At 40.9% G+C, this 5,068-nt stretch overlaps 1 pseudogene; it reads right to left on the bottom strand.

Moving 5' to 3' along the window:
* Positions 1 to 3,378: 3,378 nt before the first annotated feature.
* LOC140713238 (uncharacterized) lies at positions 3,379 to 4,495 on the bottom strand (annotated as a pseudogene).
* Positions 4,496 to 5,068: the final 573 nt, after the last annotated feature.

Here is a 5,068-nt window from a genome sequence, read left to right as displayed (position 1 = left end):
ATAAAGGTAGGTATTTTATTAAAGTGATGGTACTTGTGAAGACTATTCCATAGGCAGCACTTGTATGTTTGACATAAAATAGCACTGGGAAGATTCCAAGTATAATTGACCTTTTAATTTTCCCTATTTCAGAAGAATCTGATTACCCCTAGGCTCATCTTAAAATGTTCTTCTCCTTTCAACTTTAGAACTGATATTACAGTTTATTCTAGATGATCATGCTGATGGGACTAGGAGAATTAGAATCCCTTTAGTTTCTTTGTTTCTGTGAGTAAATTAGCTACAGGGGAAAACATTTTTTCCGATAGAGGATCTTTTTCACTTAATAGTATAAATTCATGATTCTCCACATCAATTTTACCTTAGGCAACAAGCTCGCCTCTTTCCTGCCTCATCTAAAGAAAAACAAGAACTTTCTAGTTTCTTTCCTCATATAAAGCATTTTGTTTATAAAAATAATAGCCAGCACTTATTAAATACCTACTATCACCAGTTATTGTTCTCCACGGCTTACATGCTCTTTCTCATACCAGACAGCTGCCTATGAGGTAAAATATTATTGTTATTATTATTATTTTGATTTTGACTTTTACACATAAGAAAAGTATAACTGAAGATGAAAAATAATTAGCTTATATAATGTTTAAAGGCAGAGCTAGAACTCAGACCCTGACATTTTAGCTCTTGCATCTGTGTTCTTAACCATCATACCTACTACGTTTATGGATATTGTCCACACTGCACTGGCCTGATTTAGATGCAAAATCCAAAAGAGAGGAGAGAACAGACACCCTTGAGGTACTAAAACAAGCTCAAAATGTCTGGAAAGGGGGAAGCATAGATCATGAGGAAATTACTCGTATGAGATGAAGACTAAATCAGGGTCTAGAATTCCAAGGGTCTTGTGCTCCTTACAAAGGAGGATTAATTTTGTCCAAAGGCCATGGAAGGCTTTCAGAGAGTTTCAATCATGGTAGTTGAATGGTCAGGCTTGACATTTCAAACAAACACTGACTGCAAGCTGATGAGGAGAAGCACAGAATGGATTAAGAGGATATTGTCATGGTCCATCCAGAGATACAGATGGCTGTGGTTTTTGCCCTGAGCATGCTGGGAGAATGTATTTAAACATTATGTGTTGATAGATGAAGTTCTAAGAAAGAGTAGGTGAGAATATGTGTGTGGATTATAGTAGGCCCTAAATACATTATATTTTCTTTCCTTACCCTTTTTTTCAAAAAGATAAGTGATTAAATTTTCCAGAATTCTCCATTTAATACACATTCAAGTACGCAAGTACCAGAAGCCCAGAAAAAGATTATAGGTTGTAGGGGATTGGATTTGAAATGTTATGAGACCATTTAATAGTTTGGTGTAACTTTTTCTAGTTGTGTCATTCTTCTTCCTCCTAGTCCTATAACCAACACTAATTTCCATAGCTGTATGAAATTGCAACCCTCTATTGAGGTGAATGTGAAAATGATTTTGAGATGATTATGGTTCTATATAATCATGTTTCTTGCATCATAAATTGCAGATTTATACTATTAAGACAGTTTAAGGAAAGATAGCAATCAAGACTAGATGAAATAGCATAAAACATAAAATTCTCTGTATCTTTAAAATCTTTTCTTAAATCATTTTTCTTATTCTTCCACTTGTTCAGAAATAAGAAATCTTACCTATAGGTTACAGTCCATTTTTGAAATTCTAGTATATGGAAGTGACTTCTGTTGTCATCAGAAAGAAAATGGGAATTAGAATTCGATAATTAAAAGATTCAGTAAAGAACAAAGACTATAATTTATTTTTATGAAACAGTTTTAGTGTGGATAAAAAAAAAAAAAAAAGTCCCTAAAGGCTTGGTATTTTTTACCTGTTAGCAGGGAGTGAAAAATAGCTATGATGTGAATAACTTAGGAATTATGTTTACAAAGGAAGTGATATTGAGATGAGAAGTCTTCCGATTGAAGGCTTTTCTCAACTGAAGGGTTCGTGGTCTCACGGGCTTCAAGGAATGAAGCTGTGGACCTCAGCAACGAGTGTTACAACTCAATTAGAGAAACACACTGACCCAAAGAGTGTGCTTCACCAAGGTTTATTGAAGCGAAAGTAAAGCAAAAGTGAAAGTTAAGCTTCCACATGGTGGAAGGGGACCCGAAAGAGTTTCCGTTTCTGGTTTGGGTGTCTTATGTTTATATCCCCTTATGACTCCTCCCCTTTTCCTTTTTCTGTCCTATAGGATTAGCTTATTTTCTATCTGCTTGTGGGTTGGCGGGCCTGAAAGGTTAAAAACATCAGGCTGCAGCTAGAGCTTAAACTCCTTATATGATTGTTTGAAGTTTCAATCACTTAGTTTGCATCTGTGACTCATTTTGGCTTAGAAGAAAGTCCCCTTTGATTGGTTGAAGTTTCAATCCCTTAGCTTGCAGCTATGACTCATTTTTGCTTAGGGGAAAGTCTCCTTTGATTGGTTGACGTTTCAATCCCTTAGCTTGCGGCTATGACTCATTTCGGCTTAGATGAAAGTCCTCTTAGGGAAGTCCCTGTTGACCTAGGAAGTCCAGCCAACTTAGCCACTTAGTCCCTCAGTCCCCCTCTCAACAGGAAAGCCCAAGTGCTGTTGGGAAGTTGGGTGATGATCGTTCTAGCTACTTCCTGCTGAACTGGGGCATAGAAGGGGCTCTGCAGTTGAGATTTCGTCAGGAGGGAAGTCTTCGGTGTCGTAGATGGCCCCTGCTTTAGCTAATATGTCCCTCCCTAGTAAAGGAGTAGGGCTCTCAGGCATAATAAGAAAGGCATGTGAGAAAAATAAGTTTCCCAGTCACAACTTAGGGGGTGGGAGAAATACCTAGTGACTGGCTGTCCTAGGACCCCTTTGATGGTGACAGACCTGGAGGATAGTTGTCCAGGACAGAAGAGTAAAACTGAGAAGGCTGCACCAGTGTCCAGAGGAAGTTACTTTCCTGGCCCTCAGTGGTTAAGCTTACCTGGGGCTCTGTGAGGATGATGGCATAGGCTGGCGCTGCCCCGGGCACCCTCAGTCCTGTTGTTGGACCATCTGGTTAGTGCCCTCTGGCCCAAAGGACCTTCACCCTCAGGAGCAGTGTGCCTTCCAGTGATACCCCTGGCACAAGGGACATGGACGAGGGTGTGGCTTATGTTTGTTTAGGCAGTCCTTTTTGAAGTGCCCCTTTAAGTTGCACTGATTAACAGGCCCTGTTAGGTGTGTTGCCTGCCCAGCCTTTCTTTCTTTCAGAGCCACCGAAGTTCGTCTGCCTGAGGGCCATAACTAGGGAAGCGGCCTTTTTCTTGTCTCATCTGTCTCGTTTAGCCTGCTTCTCCTGATCCCTGTTATAAAACACCGAAGTTGCCAAATTCAATAGAGTTTCCAAATTTTGCTTAGGCCCAGGAAAGACTTTTGAAGGTTTATTCTAATGTCTGCACCTGACTGGGTGATAGCCTTATCCTTTAAAATTAGTTGGCCTTCAATAGAGTCAGATGACAAAGAGAGATGCTTTCTCAATGCCTCCCTTAGCCTCTCTAAAAATGCCTTAGGGTTTTCTTCCTTTCCCTGCATTACATCATTGACTAATTTATTGGCTTTTTTTTCTGGTCTTTCTTAATCCCTTTAGTATTTAAGTCAGTAAACGCCTGCGACTCCAGTCTCCATCCTCAAATCGAGGTCCCAATGGGAATCCACACTGGGAACCGCATGTTGGCCTGTGGGAAATTGTTCCCTTTCTTCTGATGTTATTTTATCATTTACCTGGCTTAGGTACCAGAGATCACCAAACTTCCAGGACACAGCTAAAGTGGCCTCTTTCTCATTGGGAGTTAATGTTTGACCTAACAACAACATAATATCTTTCCATGCTAAATCAAAAGATTGTCCTAATCCCTGTAAGACATGTATGCATCCATCAGGATTATCTGAGAATTTTCCTAGGTCCAGTTTGATCTATTTTAAGTCTGAGAGGGAAAAGGGGACACATACTCGTGCTGGGCCAAAGTCTCCTCCTCCTACCATGGCTTGGAGGGGGCACAGTTGAGGACCATTGGCACTTTTCAGTTCCTTGACTGTCTTTTTGTCTGGTTCCTTTTGGGCCATTAGGGCCAAAGAAGAGTCCTTACTAGGGGGAGCCATGGGGAGAGCTGGGTATGGGGGTAGGCTTTGAGGACTCCTGGTAGGATGTAAATTACATTTTTTACATAATTGTGGGTTATCACTTAATGAGAAAAAACCCTGAACATGTGGCACTTCACTCCATTGGCCCTCTTGTTTACAAAAGAGATCTAGCTGTAGGATGGTATTATAGTTTATACTTCCCTTGGGTGGCCATGGCTGTCCTCTGGGAAAAGGATATTGATATTGTGGCCAGGCGGTGCTATAGAAGAATGTAAGTTACTTCTTCAGTGTTTGAGGGTCAAATTGGTCCCAGTTATCCAGAATATACCTCAGGGGTGGCTTCGCTTTTGAGGGAAAGTCTCTCATCTGAAAGGAGAACATTAGGAGTCCCCACACCCCTAGTCATCCCCTAGTAACTACTAGCCCTAGGGTGTCCTCTATGGTTCTAGTGCCCTTTTCTTTCCAGGGTGCGCTATCACTCATGGAACCCTGCTTATCGGATTTAATTGTTCTTACTGATGTAGCAGTTTTGTCCGCACTTGTTTCTCGCCCTTTTTTAGCCACAAAAAAAGGGGGCTGGGGCTACTGGATTTTAGTGGCTCCTTACCAGCATGCCTACAATTGCCTTTGCACCTGTGAGTACGTCTTACGTTTGGGATGTATTTTGAGTTCAGAGACCAGGTGCCAATTAGCATATTTCTGGGTTTGGAGCTGTCCCAGCAAGATAAATTCCTTGAAAGTGTCACCAAAGCACAACAGTTTTAGGGTAGACAGCGGCAAATTGGAGGACCAAGGTTGGAGCAGTGCTTTTTGTACCCGAATTTTCTGTCTCCTATTTGCCCTCCTAAGAATATTTATTTACCTTTGGACTTGAATTGGGGGACCTATTGTCTATTATATTCTTTTCGTCCCATACGTCCAACTGCTTTGAGTGGAGAA

The sequence above is a fragment of the Chlorocebus sabaeus genome, chromosome 13, assembly GCF_047675955.1.
Source record: "Chlorocebus sabaeus isolate Y175 chromosome 13, mChlSab1.0.hap1, whole genome shotgun sequence".
Classification (NCBI taxonomy): Eukaryota; Metazoa; Chordata; class Mammalia; order Primates; family Cercopithecidae; genus Chlorocebus; species Chlorocebus sabaeus.
Note: the sequence above shows the minus strand (reverse complement) of the source record. Positions and strands in the feature narration are given on the sequence as shown.